This window comes from Miniopterus schreibersii (genome assembly GCF_964146895.1).
Source record: "Miniopterus schreibersii genome assembly, chromosome: 3".
NCBI lineage: Eukaryota > Metazoa > Chordata > Mammalia > Chiroptera > Miniopteridae > Miniopterus > Miniopterus schreibersii.
The window spans coordinates 55,379,841-55,399,767 of NC_138103.1; the positions used below are offsets into that span (position 1 = coordinate 55,379,841).

Genomic DNA, 19,927 nt, shown 5'->3' on the forward strand with positions numbered 1-19,927 from the left:
CTCATCTTGGGATAAATTTAATCCAGGCTGCATGTGCTCTTGGGTCATTTTATAAATATAGTGTTTTAGAGCAGCATTCTCAGAGATCCAGCCGTGCATATCCAGCATCGGAGCTAAAATATTCAAATAGAAATAAAAATAACTCCCCAGAACATCATTGGCATTCATGTTTCCATTGGAGAATAATTACAGAAGTTGGTTTAAAAGCTGAAATAAGAGACATAGAAACATCACCTCTCACCCCACATAGAAATGCTAATGACTCCTTGTATTATAGCCTTAAAGCAAAGGTTCCCAAACCTTCTCTTTCCCAGACTTCTGGTGTCACAATTACTGGCCAGGACCAAACTCTGGAAGGAAACAGAGATTCTGTGGACAGTGAGGAGACCCAACCACATATCTCCGGAGGCAGCAGAATTTAGCCCTGAGGGTTTAATATCTCTAATCCTGTTATTTTCTAATTCTATTACTATAATGTTGAGTTGAATGTATTTCTTTCTTTATCTCTGTGAAATCTCACATATTTCCTGCAATGATGACCTTTGGTGACCTTACAAGTAGTTTTGCTTGTTTAATTCTTAATAAGAATATATACAAAATCCACATGAAATCTCTCTATAGTAACACGCAGTGCATGTCTCCTTATGATGCCTCTTGACAGAGCTGATGAGGCAGTGACTACACATCCAGCTCATGATTTCTTGCCTTTTATTAACCCAACTTATTATTACATCAAAAATCATGGTTTCCACTGTCGACAGATTCAGCACACACATATTCACACTAATGCGTATGTTTATGTGTGTGTGAAATAGCTACACAATGAGTTATTGAGTTGTATATAGAAAAAGTGCTAGGCAACTGCAAATTACAAGGATATAATGCCATCAAGGGGTTTAATGGTGACATCATAAATCACAAGAGCAAAGTATAAATGGACTGTGCTACCCCACAACCCTAAGATGCCATTAGAGCTGTGATTTTAAGTCATCTACTCTCCCCAACCACCATTCCCTCATACATGGATAATGTGTGTGATAATTTCCATCTTCTCTAATTCTAATTTTCCTCATCAACTTCCAACCTTCTCTTCTAAACCCAGAAAGAATCTGTTTCCCCCCCGTGCTACTAGAGCAGCTATATTTAAATGTAACAATGATTGTCCCAAGTTGAAATATAACAATTCTAAAAACCTTGCCGTTCTGGGCTAGGTGTCACACTCATGCAATATGACAGACAGGTGACAACACACCCAAGAATGAAGAGATTTTTCTCCTCTTGGATAACAGTGTGCTCCATGCACCTATTCTCTTTTCCTTGAAGATTAGATCTAATTACATATAGTGCCCACGTTATAAATGCAAACATAGAAATGATTTTATAGTTTTGCTTTTTATCCACATCTGAAATTCCAAGAATCTAAGTAATATTCTAATTTATTTCTTATGTTCTAAATGATTTCCTTTTCTCTCTGATGCTGTCTTAGAAAAGAATATATTAACATAAAATAATAACTGGCCCAAAATTTTGTCCAAATTTAAATATGTCCTAGCAAAGCCAGCCCCGTTCTAATTGCTTTTATGTGTCACTTTAAAGCTAGGAGACCCAACCTCCTGGCAGCTTTGCTTTGGGTCTTAATTAGCCACTTAACTGCAAATTGGTTGGCACCCTAGTCCTTTCATCAGTTATTACCCAAATAGCATCACCAACTTAGGATAAAGAAAAGAAAGATCCCACATGGAGCAGGTCTTTCCATCATCATTGCCCTTTAATACAAAGAGGGGGGTTCCCAACTCTAATTAAGGCTACGTTTTTAATAGGCAATTGGCTTCTTATTTAATTCACTCTCAGTGCAGTGTCTTAAAGGAAAAACAATCACAAGAATGTGTGTACAGTGCTATAGAACTTGCAAAATATTTTCATCTACGTTATTACTCTTACATAGTGTCTGTCTTAGCCATGCATTAATCAATACATTTTTATTGGTTGCCATGATTTAAGATGAAGATTTTGTCTTTATTTGATTTGCCTGCATATCCACTAAAGCTACCTAATAAAATTAACCACGTCAGTCTCCAGTATGTAAAAGGGACTTGGCATCTTTATTTTTTGTTGTTGTTGCAATTCTAGGAAATGAGCAGACTGGTAAGCATCCTATAAGGATAGGTACTTCTTTGCAAAGCAAGGCTAAATGGCTTGTGGGCAGAAGAGTCACCACCTTCAAAAAAGACTTGAGTTAGTTACAAGAGAAAAGGAAAGAATGAAGAAAGAGGGGAGGCTTGGTTCTGTTAATACAGAAATAAGCACACGAGGGAGAAAGGGGCTGTGGATCTAGATCAGACCCCAAAACAAAGGAAGGTGAGGATTCAAAACCAGACCCCAAAACAAAGGAAGGTGAGGATTCAAAACCAATGTAATTTAATAGGTTTAGCATTTTAGGAGAATACCCTCAATTGATGATTTGTATGCAATATAATATATCCTTCATTTTGGCTAGAAAATAAAATAAATAATTACGGTGCCTTTTTAACAATCAAACCTATTTTTAGCCTATCCTTTCAAACTGTTTTCCTTCATTTATGTTGTAACACTTTTTATAAATTTTAAATTTAGGTACTCTATCCTGTTATTTTAAATTAGAAGGAGTTATATTTGGTTATGTAAACTCGAACGTGCCCTGCTTTTTGAAAGCAGAGTACTTGAGACTTTGCAAAGCCCGAAAGTCCTCTGCCCATCACAGCCCAGTGGAGCTGAGAGCCAAGTCTACATACTGACCAAGAGTGAGATTCTTTCAGGCTCTGTGTTCTCGAAAACTGGAAAATAGTGAATTATGTTTATGAGATTCATTTCTAAACTGCACTAGAGCTTATAAAATATTAGTATTTACAATATCCCAGAACAACAAACACAGCGTGGAGGCAGCTGCCTCATCAGAGACAGCCTCGGTGACCTCAGACATTTGTCTATTTATCATGGATTGGGTTTCCTTGGCAAACGGTGCCGTAAGGACGACCAGCACGCCAGTCCAACCCTCCGCTTGACATTGCCACAGACTTTACCCCTCAGGGCCACCTCAGACACTTGGTACTTCTACTTGGTAAGACTGTTCCTTTAAGTTAAACTGTGAATCCCAATGTGGAACAGAGATCAAATGAAGTCAGCTCTTTGATTAAATGCAAAATGAGAGGTGTTTTGAAGAGAACGCTTTTTTTTTCTTTCTATTTTTGCCAATGTAGGCAGTATCTACAATCAAACCAGGAAAGATTTGAAAGGAAAATCATTAGGGACTATTATGCTTTAGCTACCCCCAAACAAACTTGTTCCTGTGAAATATATGAGTTATTAACTCTGGCAACACTAGAGTTCTTTCCCTCCAATATGGGATAATAGAGTATCCTGTTTTTAAATATATTATGCATTTGAATTTGTCCAACCAATTTCCTTTCCCAAAATAAAAATTCAGAAATCTACTGGAATAAGCTGATGATAACATAATTGCTGTGAATTACTCAGTTAGCAAAGAATTTAATTTTTACCTCAAACAAACAAATGAAACACTTTACCTAGTGCCTTTCACATAGTAGACACTGAATAATATGTTTGAATAAACAAAATAGATGAGAACAAATAACTAGTTCTAATGAGAATATTTTTAGCTAATGCTACATGGTTCCGTCTTTGATATCTGAAGAATCTTATGTTAACCACTTCAAAAGGAATAACATTTTATTTTTGTTTAACTACCAGAATAATTCCACAATGCAGCTGCTTACCCACGAAGAACCTTGGATAAAGGAATGTCCACCTGAAATTAATGTGCAGCCAAAATGTAAAAAAATAAAATCTTGGTGTGTCTGAGTGTTTACTAGGGCTTCAGTGTAATAGATATTACCCTAAAAAATAAAATGGACAGTCTCTTCCCCTCTATCTAGGTTGAGTTTATTCTGGCCAAAAACCACATTCCAGAGTTTTTCTAATTTCTTTAGAAAATTGGGTTCGTTTGTGAGCAGCCACAACAGTTGGCCGAGGTCAGCAAGTCAGGATTATAGTGCTTTGAATCTCTTGGGAGTTATAATTTTTATATAAAAATGGAGGTTATTCAGGGTAGTTTTTCTCCCCCAGCTGTTTTTAAGTAGATAGTATGCTGACCACCCAGTGGATAAGACCAGGGTGGGTGGAAGTGGAAGAAACTATTTGACATGACTCAAAATAAAAAAATGCAACGTTCTTAGGGAAAATTCTGTCATGGCAAGAGGCCATGGAATAGTTGTCTTAAACAACTTTTTTTTGTATTCTGGATTATAAACCTACCTCCTATGGTCAGCTCTTAAAAATTAACTAAAAAACAGAAGACAACACTGAGAGGTATGTATTAAGGCATGCCAAGTTCATAGAAGAAAATAGATGAATCCTATCTCTTAAATATTTTTAATTTTTTAACATTCTGTTTTGAATGGTATTGAAATTTCAAAGAATAATTTAATATTGGTTGAGTAAACCTTATGTAAGTTATTCTATCCTCATGGTTTTATAAAGCTGAATTTATAAAATCAAGTTGTATAAATAGACTATTGAGTAGAATTACTATTTCTAAATATTAGAAGTTATAAAAGATTGGAAGATATTATGATTTTATGATTTTGTTTTGCTCATAGGTGAGGCAGTATTTTTTCTTTAAATGACCAATTGAAACCTTAATTAACCCTTGGCTAATATGGTAAATAAAATTTACTTTATCAGAATATCATTAAGAGTAGCTACAGGCTTATTTTTATTACGTTACTTAGAATGTAGGTTTTATGAGATTAAGAAAACAAGCTTATTTGCCACTATATCCTTAGCACCTAAACAGTCCCTGACAAATATTTAACATTAGATAAACTATTTGCTGAATAAATGCACCTAAATCAGTGATTTCTCTAACCAAAGAGATAGACAAACTATGAAACCAAGACAAACGAAAACACACTATACAAACACTGTAAGGCAGAACCACAAGATGTTAATGTTTTAGAAGATTTCCCAGTGATTTTGGTGTTCATCTAATTTTGGTAAACACCATCTATATCCAGCTTGATTCTATGTATTGGAAGCCACAGATGAGCTCACAGATATGGAACTCAATTAAAAATTTTTTTTGAATGTCTTTATAAGAGACACACTCTCTGGTTAACTGAGAGGTCTGTACCATACTCTACCATTGTACACTAATTTCATTTCACCCATAATCTTTACCTGCCTGCTACCTAAAAACATTTGGGTTTGCAAAATATGAATTATAGATGCTGTTAACTCAGTTTTGGGAGAATCTCAATTTATATGAAAACTTTAGCTTGCTATTTGTTTGTATTTTATTTTATAATTCTTACTAAAAATGTAGTGCATTTTTGAGATTAAAAAATAGGAAAACTAAGAAGATTAAACCAGATGCCCTTTAAAATGCCTTCCAACTATGAAATTCTATGAGGCTACTCATAATAAAAATCTCTCATCTCCAATATTGATTTTATGGAGGGAGGTATGCAGAAGACACAAGCAAATGAAGAAGTTTATGCTTTGAAGGCTGGAAAGAGATCTGCTTCAAATGCAGGAATATCATTAGTTATCTCAAAATTTATTATTATTTTTTTAAAAAGGCACTTTGAAAACTGAAATTTACCTCTCTTTCAGGTTACCGGTGTGATAATAGATTAACAAATCTTTTATGGATTGAAGGAATCTTTAAAACTTTTTGATTTGGCCTTTGTTCTTCTCTTCAGCCTCATTCTTAACCATCTCTCCAAACTTTGCTCAAAATACTATCAGGTCTAAAGGTAAGAGAGCTAATGGTCTGTTCACCAAAAAACCAAAAGCTCTCTGAATCCCATCATTTTGGTTGTTTATGGAGACTTCATTACATAGGTGGGGTTAATTAAGTCATTGGCCATTGGCCATCAATTGAACCCCCCCCCCCAGAGGTAAGGGGGTATGGGGATTGAAAATTCTAACCCTCTAATCACAACTGGTTCCTCTGACATATCCTTAGGTGCTTTCTGAAGGTCACCATATTCATATAACAAAAAACATCTTTATCACTCTTATCACTTAGGAAGTTACAAGTGTTTTTATATAAGTAATGTATTTTCTTATTATAACTCACAATATCTCAATATCTCTACTCAAAACTTCCTTATCTCCAATCCTTCAACTTTGTTCCTCTGCTTATGAACAGCTGTTAGAGTGTGCCTGCATGAAGTTGGTCAGAACCCATTCAGAGACAGTTGTGTAATGGACACTGGGACAAGAGACAGGTGAGTCCAAGAGTACTTGAATTGGTGCATGGTCATACATATTTTCAGTGTTTTCACAAAGATGGACTCCTCAGAAGTATCAGTATTTGTGGTTTTTATCATCAGAAGTATGATACTATCAACACTGATAAAGGAGGTTACCTATTCTGAGAAGTTAAAGGAAGCGAATCTTTAGGAACCTTTTAAATAGAGGCAGTTAAAATTTAAATGGCTGTAGTGGTTTGGAAGAGAATGCTTATGGAATGGCTTTTAGGCAAAAAAGGAGACCCAAGAGATGTAGTAAAAGTGAGTAAGTGGCCTGAGAAAATAATGGAGTAAAGACTGAGGCAGGGGAATGACAAATTTTGAAGCACAGTGTGCCATCTACATGGCTTGGGATCTGCTGGAAGACCTTAGCAATTGTGATGGTTAATCATATGTTTCAACTTGACTGGGATACCCAGTTGGTATTATTTCTGTGTGTCTCCGTGAGAATGTCTCTGGAAGAGATTAGCATTTAAATCAGTAGAACGGGGAAAAAAGATCCCCTTACCAATGTGGATTTGCATCAACCAATTGGTTGAGGGACCAAATAGAACAAAAAGGTAGAAAAAAGGGGAATTCTCTCTTTGTTATTGAACTGGACTGTCCATTTTCTCCTGATCTTAAACACTGAATCTCCTGGTTCTCAGGCCTTCCAACTCTAGGACTTACACCCTTCAGACCGGGAATTACATGATCAGCTCCCGTGGTTCTCAGGCCTTCAGACTCAGACCAAATTATACCCCTGACTTTCCTGATTCTCCAGTTTGCAGATAGCAGATCTTGAGACTTCTCAGCCTCTGTAATCATGTGAGCTGATTCCTATAATAATTCTCCTCTTATAGATATCTGTATTTTGCCTATTGATTCTGATTCTCTGGAGAACCCTAATATAAGAGAGTAGAGAGTAGTGACATTTTTAATACTGATATTTTGCAGAGGACTAATTTGCAGCAGTTTTTCTGGGTTGTAAATGCATGCTTTGCTGTAAGAGTTATGAACTTGAAATCTATTGATTGGTGTTTTGATCCTGTCTTTGCCACCTAGAGGATTTTCCCTTAACTGCAAGTGTAAGAGATGGAATAGAAGGTCTTTGAGCCTCTTTCAGGATTGATCATTATACAATTATGATAGTAAATTCAAACCCAACGTTTCTGTGAATATCTAATAGAGGTATTCTTAAAGATGTGGAAGTGTGGGCAGTACTATATAAAACATGAAATAAAATTATTAGGTGTGCAATGTGATAAGATAGCTAAAGGATCAGGCAGCGTATATGTGATGGGGAAGATGATCTTGCAGGTATAAGGGAGAGCTATAAGGAGTTGCATTTTAATATTGTCTAGATAAGGATGTCAGTGAGGAAATGAATGAGAGAGTGAAGAACAGCAGGTAGGCTTGGGTGATATCTGCATGGTGATGTATCTGGTAGCTAGGTTCATGGGAGTAGACAAAGCTGTTAAAAATGTTAATCTAATACTTTTATATTGGAGTCACATGAAGCTTCCTTTACAAGTGAGTTGTATGTTATGAAGCTAAAAGAAAATCTGAAAGAGTGGTTGCATACTAGAATGTAAATGACAACCAAAAAACTGAGTCACTGGGTGAGTGAGGGAATTATGGTATGTAACTGAAGAGAGAAAGAATATACAAGAGTAAGGGTTTAGTCTTGCTAATGTTGAAGTGACATGGCAAAACCAGTGTTTTGTACAGAGATTTATATTAGTGACATATAATATGGCATAGGAGAAAACATAGGCAGGGTTGGACAACATTTTAATATGCAAATTAAAAATAATAAAACTAGAACGTTGTTTTTACTCTTTCTAAAACTGGTATTACTTTGATACAGGAGTAATTCTAACTCTTCTATCAAGGAACTTACTTAATTGTGACCAGAACTGGTCTTCACTTTATGTCTAATAGAATGACTAGCTGTCCTCTGACACCATCTAGTTACTTGCTCCTTCTTTTTATATTTTTGGTGTAATACTATGTGAAAAATATTGCATTTGTGTATGAATTTAGGTTAGGCAGGATTAATCAGAGGAGAATTCAAGCAATGTTTTTGTTCAGAAGATAAGTGTCAATGACGGGATGGCCGATGACTTCAGTATGCAAATATTTTGGCTTTCAGGGAGATAAGATGGATTCCAGCACAAACCACTTCCACCTGCAGAATTTTCTGAATAAAAATATGGTCATGTTGTCTTTGGTCCACTTTCTTTATAAAGACACTCAATTTTCTTTACTTCGCTATAATGGCTCTGAGATGCATTCTTCATGGCTAAGGTTAAGGTGGGGGATGCAGACATAACACCATACTATAAAACTGTAGTTTCCTCCATCTGGATCAACTTCCATGCTACTAGTATCCATATGGGAAATAGCAAAGAAAGAAGAAATATGGCTTTCATTAGATTTGTAAAATATACTGAAATAAAACAGAATAGATTGTCTATCCATTTGTTTATCATTCTGGACAAAGGAATGTGCCAATCACCCAACTATATATCTATATTTCCATATACAATTGAATACTCCTAGATATTTACATCTGGATATGTTGTCCTATGGAAAAGTCTTTAAAAGTGATCTATTGTTTTTATCTGGCTCTTTTCTTCCACAACTATGGCATATTGTAAATTGTCTGGAAGAGTCTTGTTACAATGTTTAGTTCTTTAATCTGATGTCAACCTGGAGGTTAGTTTGACCCATATTAAGTAAGGGTAGAAAAATAGAAAAGAAGACATTGGTGATAAACAGTGTTTAATTCCTTTTTGGAGAAAACAATCAACTCTCTTTCTGTAGGATAAAGCTGAAAATGGCAAAAGCTCACACAAATATACAGTGCTGTAACATTCTCGGGTTAATAAAAACAATTTATATGCAGGGTAGTGAACAAGAGGAAAGTTATGGAAAACATTTCTCATCCAAGGACAGTATACCAGATGTGCTAAGACTTATGGGAGCAATCAGAGGTGACCAGTCTCTGCAGCAGGCCTTATTAAGTTAGACTGTGACCCAGCACCTTCAACTTATTAAGCTGTCTAGAACTTCAGTGATTAAAACCAAAGAAAGGTCAGATACAAACCTTCGGAATGTCCCTGCACTGATATTTCCTTATAGGCAATAGAACATCATGGAGATACTTCTGATGATGCATGGACTTTTAAAAAGTAGACATTTGAACTGCATTTACCCAGAGCTTGAGGGAAACTTTGGTAGATGATACCTCCTCAAGATTTCTCACAAGTTTCAAAACTTTAACCAACATCTAAACAAGTTTCTTTACAAGATAGTTTTGCATGTCATTAGGACTGAGACCAGAGGAACAGATTCATGAGGATCTTAATGTGCTCAGTTAGATCCTAAAGATAAGTGAGAGTTGTAGCTACAGACAGAGGTACTAGGAATAAACTTTTAAAAATGTTACAATTAATTTATGTAAAAGTTAAAATTAAGTTAGCTTAATTAAAGATGTTAAAGATGTAATGCTGCTCTAAGTCATATTTCAGGATTTAAATAATGTATGGGTTTATATAACTCTTTTCTGTCCCTCTCCTTATCCAAATTTATCTATCTCTATGTTATGATACCTGGATATACCACACTCTGAATGCATTATATGTAATGTAGAAGTACAGGAGTATCATGTATATATAAATAAATACTATACATGCATCTAAAATAATGTTAAACGTTGCCCTTCCTGTTGTTTTGGAGTTCAAGCAGAAGTGTTAATTTGATTTGTGCCCAATCCGTTCACATCCAGAAGCAAGTTGCTATATTATCTTTATAGCACATGCAGAGTATGAAGACATTTCTGCAACCTTAGTCTGTTGCTCATCTGTAGGTTATGAAAGAGAAAAAGTGGAAAGGACCGTTTAACTCCCACAATCCTCCCTTCATTATGGTCTTTTCCCTTACCTCTTATCAAGTGAAGAGGGTTGCCTTCAGAAGAAGCATTTGAAGAGTTTTACAATTGCTTGAATCTGAGGGCCATAAGATCTGGCCCCTGCCCCCATAGGGAGAATTCTGAAAGCAGCAGAGTGATGGGGAGAGGGCCTAGCAGAGAGTAAACTGTGACTGCATGTTGTGCAAAGGGCCAATGGGAACTCTGAGGAAGGGAACCTTCCCTGAGTCTTCACATTAGTGACTCCACCATTTCACTGAACCACTTGGTGAAGGGTCACCGCAGGGGCAGAAGTACCATTAACAGAGGTGATGAGGGGAGCTAACTGAAAAAAACTTGTAAAAAACCACAAACCTCCCCACGAGAGGGAGGGCCAGGCATTGTTCATGTTCACTTCTCCTTCCTATTCTAGGATTTCAGGGGGCTGGGGAGAAACTTAAATTTGTATAAATTTGGAGTTAGGTCAGGAACAGAGAGTTACCTCAACCTGGTCCAGAGAAAAATGACTGTCTTAAAATTCATTATGTTTAAGATTATTTAGAACAGCACAGTTGCATCAGGAGTGTGGTTTCCGACTTAGTGGGTGATCTTGCATATGTTGTCTGAGGCTCAGTGGACACAACCCAAGCCCTTTGTGATAAGAAGCGGGTTTAGTCTGGAGTCTGCAAGATCAGCCTATGTATGAAAATCTTGTCATTTTCTCAGCAGCTGCCATGGATGGACTTGAGAAGAATATGGTGACTCAAGTCTGGCTACATGGAGGGAAGTGAATGTGGCAAGAACTTTGCCTTTTATACTGAATTAAGGATGAAAATGAACATTGACAATGAGATTTATTTATTTATTTTTTTATATCTTTATTTCAGAGAGAGGAAAGGAGAGGGAGAGAGAGACAGACAGAAACATCAATGATGAGTCATTGGGAATTAAGCCCGCAGCCCGGGCACGTGCCTTGACTGGGAATCAAACCTCGATCTCCTGGATCTTAGGTCGATGCTCAACCGCTGAGCCATGTCCGGCCGGGCGACAATGAGATTTAAAGCAAGAATTTGGGCCAATAGCATCAGAACACACAAATAAAATGCTTGCATTTTAACCTGTGAAAAAATTAGATCAACTACCATAATATGCCAAAACTTAAAGAAAACATAAAAATAAAAACTACATGGTTCAATGTGAAACTAAGTAGAAATATATATGAGAGTAAGTTTTCTCCAATGAAACAGACTATACTCATCAGACAACATTCCCTTTTATATGCCCTCTGTAGTTTCAAGAGCTAAATTTCTGAGTTATTTTTTAAAAATAAAGCAACTGGCAATTAAAAATAATAACTTTAATTGACCTTAAAATTATGAAATTAATGCAAGTTTCACTGTAGACCTTATGAAATATAAAGGAAGGCATATTAAGGGAAATAAAATTTGCAACACCCAGGGAGAGTCATTATTAATTTTGGTGTGTTTGTGTATACACACGCGCACACACACACACACACACACAGATGCATCTGAACTATACAGGCAGTAGTGCATTCTGTTTGGCTCTTTGTGCCATCAATTTTCTGTATATTTCCCCAAATCTTTTCTTATTCATTGAAACACAATGTTTAATGTCTTCATATTATTACTTCACCTGGCTGTCCCGTACCTAATATACTCATTAGTACACTAGTGGATATTTAGGCTTTTCCATTTTTCTATTAGAGGGAACTCTGTACTGAGGATCCACGTGCATACTCTTTTTTGGTGAATATCCTATTCCTTCATAAAAAGTAGAAGTACTGGATCAAAGGGCATACACAATTTACATTTTTGATACATATTGCCAAATTATTTACAAAAACTAACGGGCAAAGTGCTATCTCATGTATTTTCTTTTTCCCCTTATTTACTTATTTATCTTTATTGTTGAAAGCATTACATATATCCCCCTTTTTTTCCTATTAAACCCCTCCTGCCCCCCCACCAGGCCTTCACCACACTATTATCTATGTCCATGGATTATGTGTACATGAATATAAATTCTTTGGTTAATCTCTCCCCACCCACCCACCCCCACCTTCTCTCTGAGATTCCTCAGTCTGTTATTTTGTTCATTAGATTCCACATATGAGTGAGACCATGTGATACTTGTCTTTCTCTGCCTGGCTTATTTCGCTTAGCACAATATTCTCTAGATCATTCCATGCTGTCCCAAAGGGTAAGAGATCCTTCCCTTCCCTTTCCTTTCCCTTCCTTTCCCTTCCTTTCCTTTCCTTTCCTTTCCTTTCCTTTCCTTTCCTTTCCTTTCCTTTCCTTTCCTTTCCTTTCCTTTCCTTTCCTTTCCTTTCCTTTCCTTTCCTTTCCTTTCCTTTCCTTTCCTTTCCTTCCCTTCCCTTCCCTTCCCTTCCCTTCCCTTCCCTTCCCTTCCCTTCCCTTCCCTTCCCTTCCCTTCCCTTCCCTTCCCTTCCCTTCCCTTCCCTTCCCTTCCCTTCCCTTCCCTTTTCTTTTTTTCTTGTCTTTTCGTCTTTTTCCTTCTTTTAAAATCCTCATCTGAGGATATTTTTTCCATTGCTTTTCAGAGAGAGTGGATGGGAGGGAGGGGAAGGGAGAGAGAGAGAAACATGATGTGAGAGAGACATATCGACTTGTTGCCTCCCCAATGCACCCTTACCAAAGGGCAAGGAGCGAATCTGCAACCCAGGTACCATGTCCTTGACCAGAAATCAAACCCATGACCCTCGGTGTGAGGGTTCAGTGTTCTAACCACTGAGTAACACTGACCAGGGCTGCTTTTATTATTTATGCATTTAAAGTTTTATTTTTCTGCAGCAAGAACTTATGTATTGGGTTATAATATCTCTTTACATATTAAGAATTCTCAGAATGAGTGTGCCAGGTGTGAGTAACATGAAAGAAAAAATACTTGCATTCACAGCTTATTTTAGCATTCCAAGACAGAACATAAATAAACAAACAAGGAGACAAGACATTTGTTTGTTGCAGGCCAAAGCTACTTTTTGCATCTGACCTTTTAGATAGCAATAGGGCTAGTAGAATAGAAAAGAGTGATGCCTTAGCTAATCTGGCCAGAGAATGATAAGGTGTTCCAGTTTCTCAAAGCTTTTTTTCTTTAATATATGCATCATACATAATTTTACAATTTTACTTATTTAGGTCTTGCCCACTTCTTGTCAAATGTCTTCCTTTGTATTTTGTATTTTTGTTGTTATTATGCATGGGACCTCTCTTTGCATTAGGTTTCCTAATTGGCTATAGCAGGTGACTGACTCTTTTAATTATGTCTATATAATTGGAGCAATGGTGCCAATGTTAGCATCAGAGTGAACCAATTACCACAGGGCACTACTCAAATTTCCTGTGATTGAGCCCCCAAGATTTTATCTTCCTAAATTCCTAAGCTCCCACTCAGTGTGGAGTGTCAGAGTTAGAACCTCATGATGATCAAAAAGCTTAGCCGTTTAAAAAGTCTTTATGTCTATTGGTAGTTTATGTTTTGACATTATACTGTGAAACCTGTCAAATACTTTAATTTGTGTGTCATGCATCTAGTGAAGTTTAAGAAACTTTAAAAAGGTATTTAAAAGTTCAAAAACCCACTTAATATTACCCAAGATGTATTTCCATTTTTGAACTTATTTTCTTACAGATTTTTCTTTAAAGAAGAAGAAAAGTTTGATTCATTTTGGCTGCATAATGTTGAACGAGATCAAGAAGCTACCTGTGCTTTGGGACTTCACACTTGACCAGGGAAGATCTGGATGGCTGTATGAAGGAGCTTGAGTGGCTGTTACTATGGGAACAATGTCCAGGAAAGATCTGTCTTCCTATCTTGCTGAGCGTCTACCTGTGTACTTCCATGGTGCTAATTGTTATGTGAGGGACCTGATCAATCACATTATCCCAGGGACGACATAGGAATCAAGAAGAAACGTTCTCAGATATTTCTCCTAAAGTTCTGTCTATGGTTTGCAGTAAGCTTTGGCATTTTTTTTCTCTCCCAGGCATTCAAATATCAATTACAATGTTGCATTAATATAATGCATTAATATTTTTGGTCTAATTATTTTTTTCCTACTAAATTTGAAGACTGAATGCTTTGTGTTTTGGGATCAAGCCTATATGTTATTCTTATATTTTTCACAGACTTAGCTGAAAAAAGTTTAATGTAACAACGAGAGAATATTGATGCCATGAGTTTCTATTCTCTGTACACTAGAGATTTAACTTAAGGATAGGGATCCATGCTTGCTTTCCAATGGCCAGTCCCAAACCATCACCACCAAGTACTCCCACACATACAAATAGCTTCCTTCTGAATGTTCCCTTATCATTTCACACTTGACTATCATTGTGCTCAGGATCATGATTTAAAATTATTTACCTGAGTTTTCTTTACTGTATTAAACTCCAAACTTCAGGATAGGGCAAGCATATGTTAATTGCTTATTGAGCGAAATGATAATTCATTGAATAATCCTTTTATTTTGTTCTCACATTATTTCTGAACTTGATCAACATTAGAGTCTGCCAAATGCTTTTATAAACTATTTAGCTCTATATTAAGTTACTAAAACATAAACTATTTTCTGTTAAAAAATGGTTGTTTTCACTGTGCTTCTCTTCAACTTATGGGGTAAATTCATGTTTGGTTTGATGAGTAAGTGTATTTAGACATTTATCTGGCATGCTTGAATAAATTCCTCTAAGATGATAGATCAGTTTACTGTTTTAAGTAATAATATAGCATGTGGAATTTACTCTGACAGCTTCTAGCAGCAGCAATAGCTAACACTCATATAGCATTTACTAGGTGCCAGGCTAGTAGCTAACTTAAAACTACTTGCCAGGCATGATTTGAGGACTTTACATATATTAATTTGTTTAATATTCTCATTAGCACTGGGAGATTACCATTACTATTCTCATTTTATATGTAAGAAAACTGAAGCTAGAAGAAGTTAAGTGAATACCCAAGGTCATATAGCTGGTAAGGGGTAGAATTAGCTTTAGAAACTGGGCCATCTGGCTTCACAGCCTACAAACCTGACTATTATGCTGAAGACTCTTCAAAGACTTTGCTCTTTTAGGTCACATTTAAAACATGACCCTGAGGAGAAAAAAATATTAAGTGGTAAAGATAGAATTACAGAAATGTAACCTACCTTGAAATCAACATTAGCCCAAGAGAATTTTATTGATGGCCATAAACTGCGAGAATATGAATCATATGCTCACACCCTAAGCAAAAATTTTGAGATGAAAAGTAGCACACAGAGTGCCCATTGCAGTCTGTTATGGCAAAACCTAATCCAAAATCTTTAAACATACAACACTGTAGGATCTGCAGTGATTTTTACATAAAAGTGTGTGTGTTGTTTTTTTCTTTCTTTCAGGCAAGACTAATTAATTAGTTAAGAAAGACTGTCCACCTGGGTTTTCACTCCTCTTCACACTTCCAAATCGCCCTGAATCTTGGCTATGAGAAAGGGGTACCTGCGCCTGCCAGCCCATCCTTTGTGCCTCTCAGTTTATCCCCTGCCATCTGTCTGACAACATTGCCACCTCTCACCTAAAACTCGGGCCCTTCATCCTCGCCCTCAGTTTTTAGTCAACCTCACTAGCATGCTCATACTTTCAAAGTCACTTCAACTCCTGATTCCATCTGGTAGAAAAAAATGACATTTTAAAGCATTTTAGTAAATAAATTAGAACATAAAAATAATTTTACCCATATTGACATAAAGATAATATAGAGAATAAAGCAAAGTAGGAATTGCTTAAAAGGGTGGTAGGAAGAATCTTCTTAAATGCCAGCTATGTTTATCAGAAATGTACCTTCCCTCAGGTATTGTCTGCAAGACCATATTGCTATTCCTGAAGGGATACCACCAAATAGTACCTGATATTGTATTACATTAATGTAAATTGGTATCAACTTAGAAGGAGCTAATGTTTCTTGAGTGTTTACTTTGTATGATATGTGCCTTACATGTATTATTTCACTTAATCTTCACAAGTCATGCTCAGGTAGGTGTTACCAACCCTTTTCACAGATCTGAAGAAACCTAGAAATATTACAAAATATTTCTCCAAAGTCTCAAAGGCAGTAGTTTGCAGAGGTGGGATATGATATTAGTCTTTTCTGAATCCAAATTTCAAACCCCTTCAACAATACCATGATTAAAAAAAAGAAGACAAATTTGAAAGAGGGACTAGAGAAGCAGCTAGGGACAATGCCTAGAGAAGACAGGCACTCAGCTGGGAGATCCGGTGAAGCCAGAGGGTAAAATGAAATCTAAGACAGTCTCTGAATATTGACAAAAGAGTGATGCCCTGGTTGGGTAGCTCAGTTGATTAGAGCAATGTCCTGATACACCAAGGTCTCGGGTTCAATCCCTGGTCAGGGCACATACAAGAATCAATCAATGAATGTATAAATAAGTGGAACAACAAATCAATGTTTCTCTTTTCCTCCTTCTAAAACAAAGTAATTAAATTTTTTTTTTTTTTTTTTTTCAGAATGAAAAGGTTCTGGGAATCTCAAGAATGTTCTCTCTTTTGCAGTATTTCTGGAAGCTTGCTGTTAATGGCAGATGAGAGTGAGAGACTAGAAAATACTTTAAAGAAGATGTTGGAGGGAGGAAACCCCAGCTTTCAAGACTTTTTTGCCATGTTTATATGTATTAGGTTCCAACTTCTTAAATTCATGCTCCAATTTTTAAAGGTAGTCTTTTAAAAGCATTGTTTACTACCAAATGAAAGATAGTGAAGAGGGTGCTGATAGAAACAGAGGAGAGATTGTCTGAGATACTAGAAAGGGGGAATGCACAGGATTTAATATCTCTTTGAGTTTGAGGAAAAGGGGACACTGCAATCAGAAAGGCCCAAAGTTATGACACTGGATGATCTGAGAAGGGTGTTGGGCTTAGTGTATGGTGCTTGTAAGGCATCTTTGTAGCGATGATCAGAAGGAAATGTTGAGATGAGAGAAAGCTTGTGATGTAACTGATGGTCAACATGCAGATTTGTTTAGAAATGATAGTTAAAGCTAGTCTATTACAGGTGGTTTTACATGGAAGGAACATACAGGGATAGAAACTGGAAACTTCTGTTTGGGGGAGCAGAATGAGAAATAACAGTCTTAAAAAAAATCCTAAAATGAACAATTTGAGAAAACAGCATCATGGAAGGCACTGGAGAAGAGCTATGATGTAAAGGATCAGAGCAGTTCAAGATAGGATGGAAGATTGTGCATATATGCATATAAATTCTTTGGTTACTCTCTCCCCCTCTACCCACCCACCCTCCTCCATCCCTCTGACATTTGTCAGTCTGATCTATGCTTCCATGTCATTGATTCTATTCTGTTCATCAGTTTATTAAGTTCTTTAGATTCCACATATAAGTGAGATCATGTGATGTTTGTCTTTCTCTGCCTGGCTTATTTCACTTAGCATAATATTCTCCAGGTCCATCCATACTGTCCCAAAGGGTACAAGGTCCTTCTTTACAGCTGCATAGTATTCCATGGTGTATATGTTCCACACCTTTTTTACCCACTCATCTACTGATCATATATGCACAACCCAAGGACATGGACAATGGTGGGGAGAGGGACTGGGGAGGGGGATGGGACGGGGTGGAATTAGTCATTGGGGAGAAAAAGGGACATCTGTAATATTTTAAACAAAAATAAACAAAACAAAATAAAACAAAAAAAGAAGTAGGCTTAGACACTTTGTAAAGTATATGATTGTCTAACCACTATGCTGTACATCTGAAACTAATACAAAATAATATTGAATATAAACTGTAATTGAAAAATAAAATTTAAAAAGAAGTAAGCTTAGATAAAAAAAATAAATTAATTTTAAAAAAGATAGGATGGAAGAAAAACATCTTAGATTTGGCAGATCATTACATCTCTGAGAGAGCAAGGTACTTGACCAATGGAGCAAGTGCAAAGAGAAAAAATTAGGAAATGGAGGCTCCTTTTCTGAGAATGATATTTTGAGGAATCTACTAGTAAAAGGGAACATCGGCAGGGCAGTGGTGTGATGGGAGCAGGCACATTAGCATATTTTCAGTCTTAGATTTGAGGGAAAGGATCTAGGAGAGGGAAGGAGAAAGAGAGAGAGAGAAAGAGAGAGAGAGAGGAGAAAAGATACATGACTATGGGACAAGCTCTCAAAGGATGAAGAAGAGATGAAATGGGGTCACAATTAAGTAAACCCTAAAATTACTTTATCTGCAATAGGAGGGAGAGAGGAGAAGGTGGGTGAAAAAGCTAAGAGTTCTGGAGAGAAATGGAGAGATGTTGAAGAAGTTCATTTCTACTGGTCTTGATGGCACTTAAATAGAAGGTGAGATTATTTGTATATAAGTATGAGTTGGGGTTCTGTTCTTAAGGGCATGAAACAACCTTATGCAAATGTAGCCACTTTAAAGACAAATTAAATCATTGACTAGCAGCAGTGAGCTGCTTTCTGCTGAGTTTATGATGGAGCCAGTTATTTTGTTACAGAGCTCTGTCCGGTATAACTTGAGAATTCAAGAGCAGTAACATGCCTTCAAGGTTTAGTTGGGGTAGGGAATTAGCAAACCTCTTGCTTCCTACTGCTGCTCCAAAACTGTTTTCAGTACCTTCAAAAACTCAGCAAACTATTTTCTTTGTTGTTCTTGTCTACCAAGTTTCATGACCCTTATCTGCTTCTGTGATTTTAATACATGAATCATACTCTTTCTTTCCTTACACCTTGACATCATCTCCCCATTATTTCATGATGCACATCAATAAGGTCATTGTTTCAAAGTCCCTTGACTTCCTTAGCTCTTTTAACTACATCTCATTTCACCTAAGCAACCTACAAACACACCTACATTTCACAAGCCATTGTCGTTTTTCAGAGCTCCTTCTCTACCATGAACTTGAGCTGTAGTTTCAGATTTAAGAATCTTAATTAGTAAGTAAAAATATACTTTAATTTGAAGGCAAAATGGCATATATTTTAAGCTGAAAAATAAAAATTATTCTGTAAGATGGATCCTCCTACATTCAGAATTCAAATGCATTCTTTTTCTCCAAAGGACAATATGTAAGTATGCTGATTAGTGAATATAACTGAATGTGTCTACTTTCTAAAATGTCCCCTTGAATTTTAGTATGGAGAGTGCATTATCCATTAAATAATGGTCACCATTAAATGAGTATCTACACTACCATATGTATTCAATGCACATTCTACCAACTCCTCATAGCAATATTTCAGAAATACCAAAGTCATCTAGCTAACCATTACCATAATTATTATTAGTACAGTGGTCTGACTCCAAAATCTAGGATTCTACACCACAGTTCTCATATATGGAACATTCCACATATTACTTTGAAAGTGTTTTTAAAACACAGTGTAAATATTTCTAGAAGTATACTGATCTTTGAGAACTTAAAGTTGATATAAATTGAATGGTATAGAATGACTATTTTTACTGAAAACAGGGCCTGCAGTTGTTCAGTTAGAATTCCAGCTATGTCACTTACTAGCTAAGGGATCTTGAGAATTTAAGCCAAACTTTTGGTCTCAGTTTCTCTATCTATAAAATAGAAAAAAAATAAGATCACACATATAACATCAAGTTGTTAAAACAATTATATCGGGTAATATATACAAAGTGCTTAGTATACCCACTATATT

At 36.4% G+C, this 19,927-nt stretch overlaps 1 long non-coding RNA gene across 1 annotated transcript in view; it reads left to right on the forward strand.

Annotated features, from left to right (window-relative positions):
* Positions 1-17,916, forward strand: part of LOC308554412 — an 86,469-nt gene extending 68,553 nt beyond the window's left edge. Inside the window, exon 6 of the long non-coding RNA XR_013998407.1 lies at positions 13,879-17,916. This is a non-coding gene — a long non-coding RNA (uncharacterized lncRNA). The remainder of the gene's footprint in view (positions 1-13,878) is intronic.
* The last annotated feature ends 2,011 nt before the right edge of the window (positions 17,917-19,927 follow it).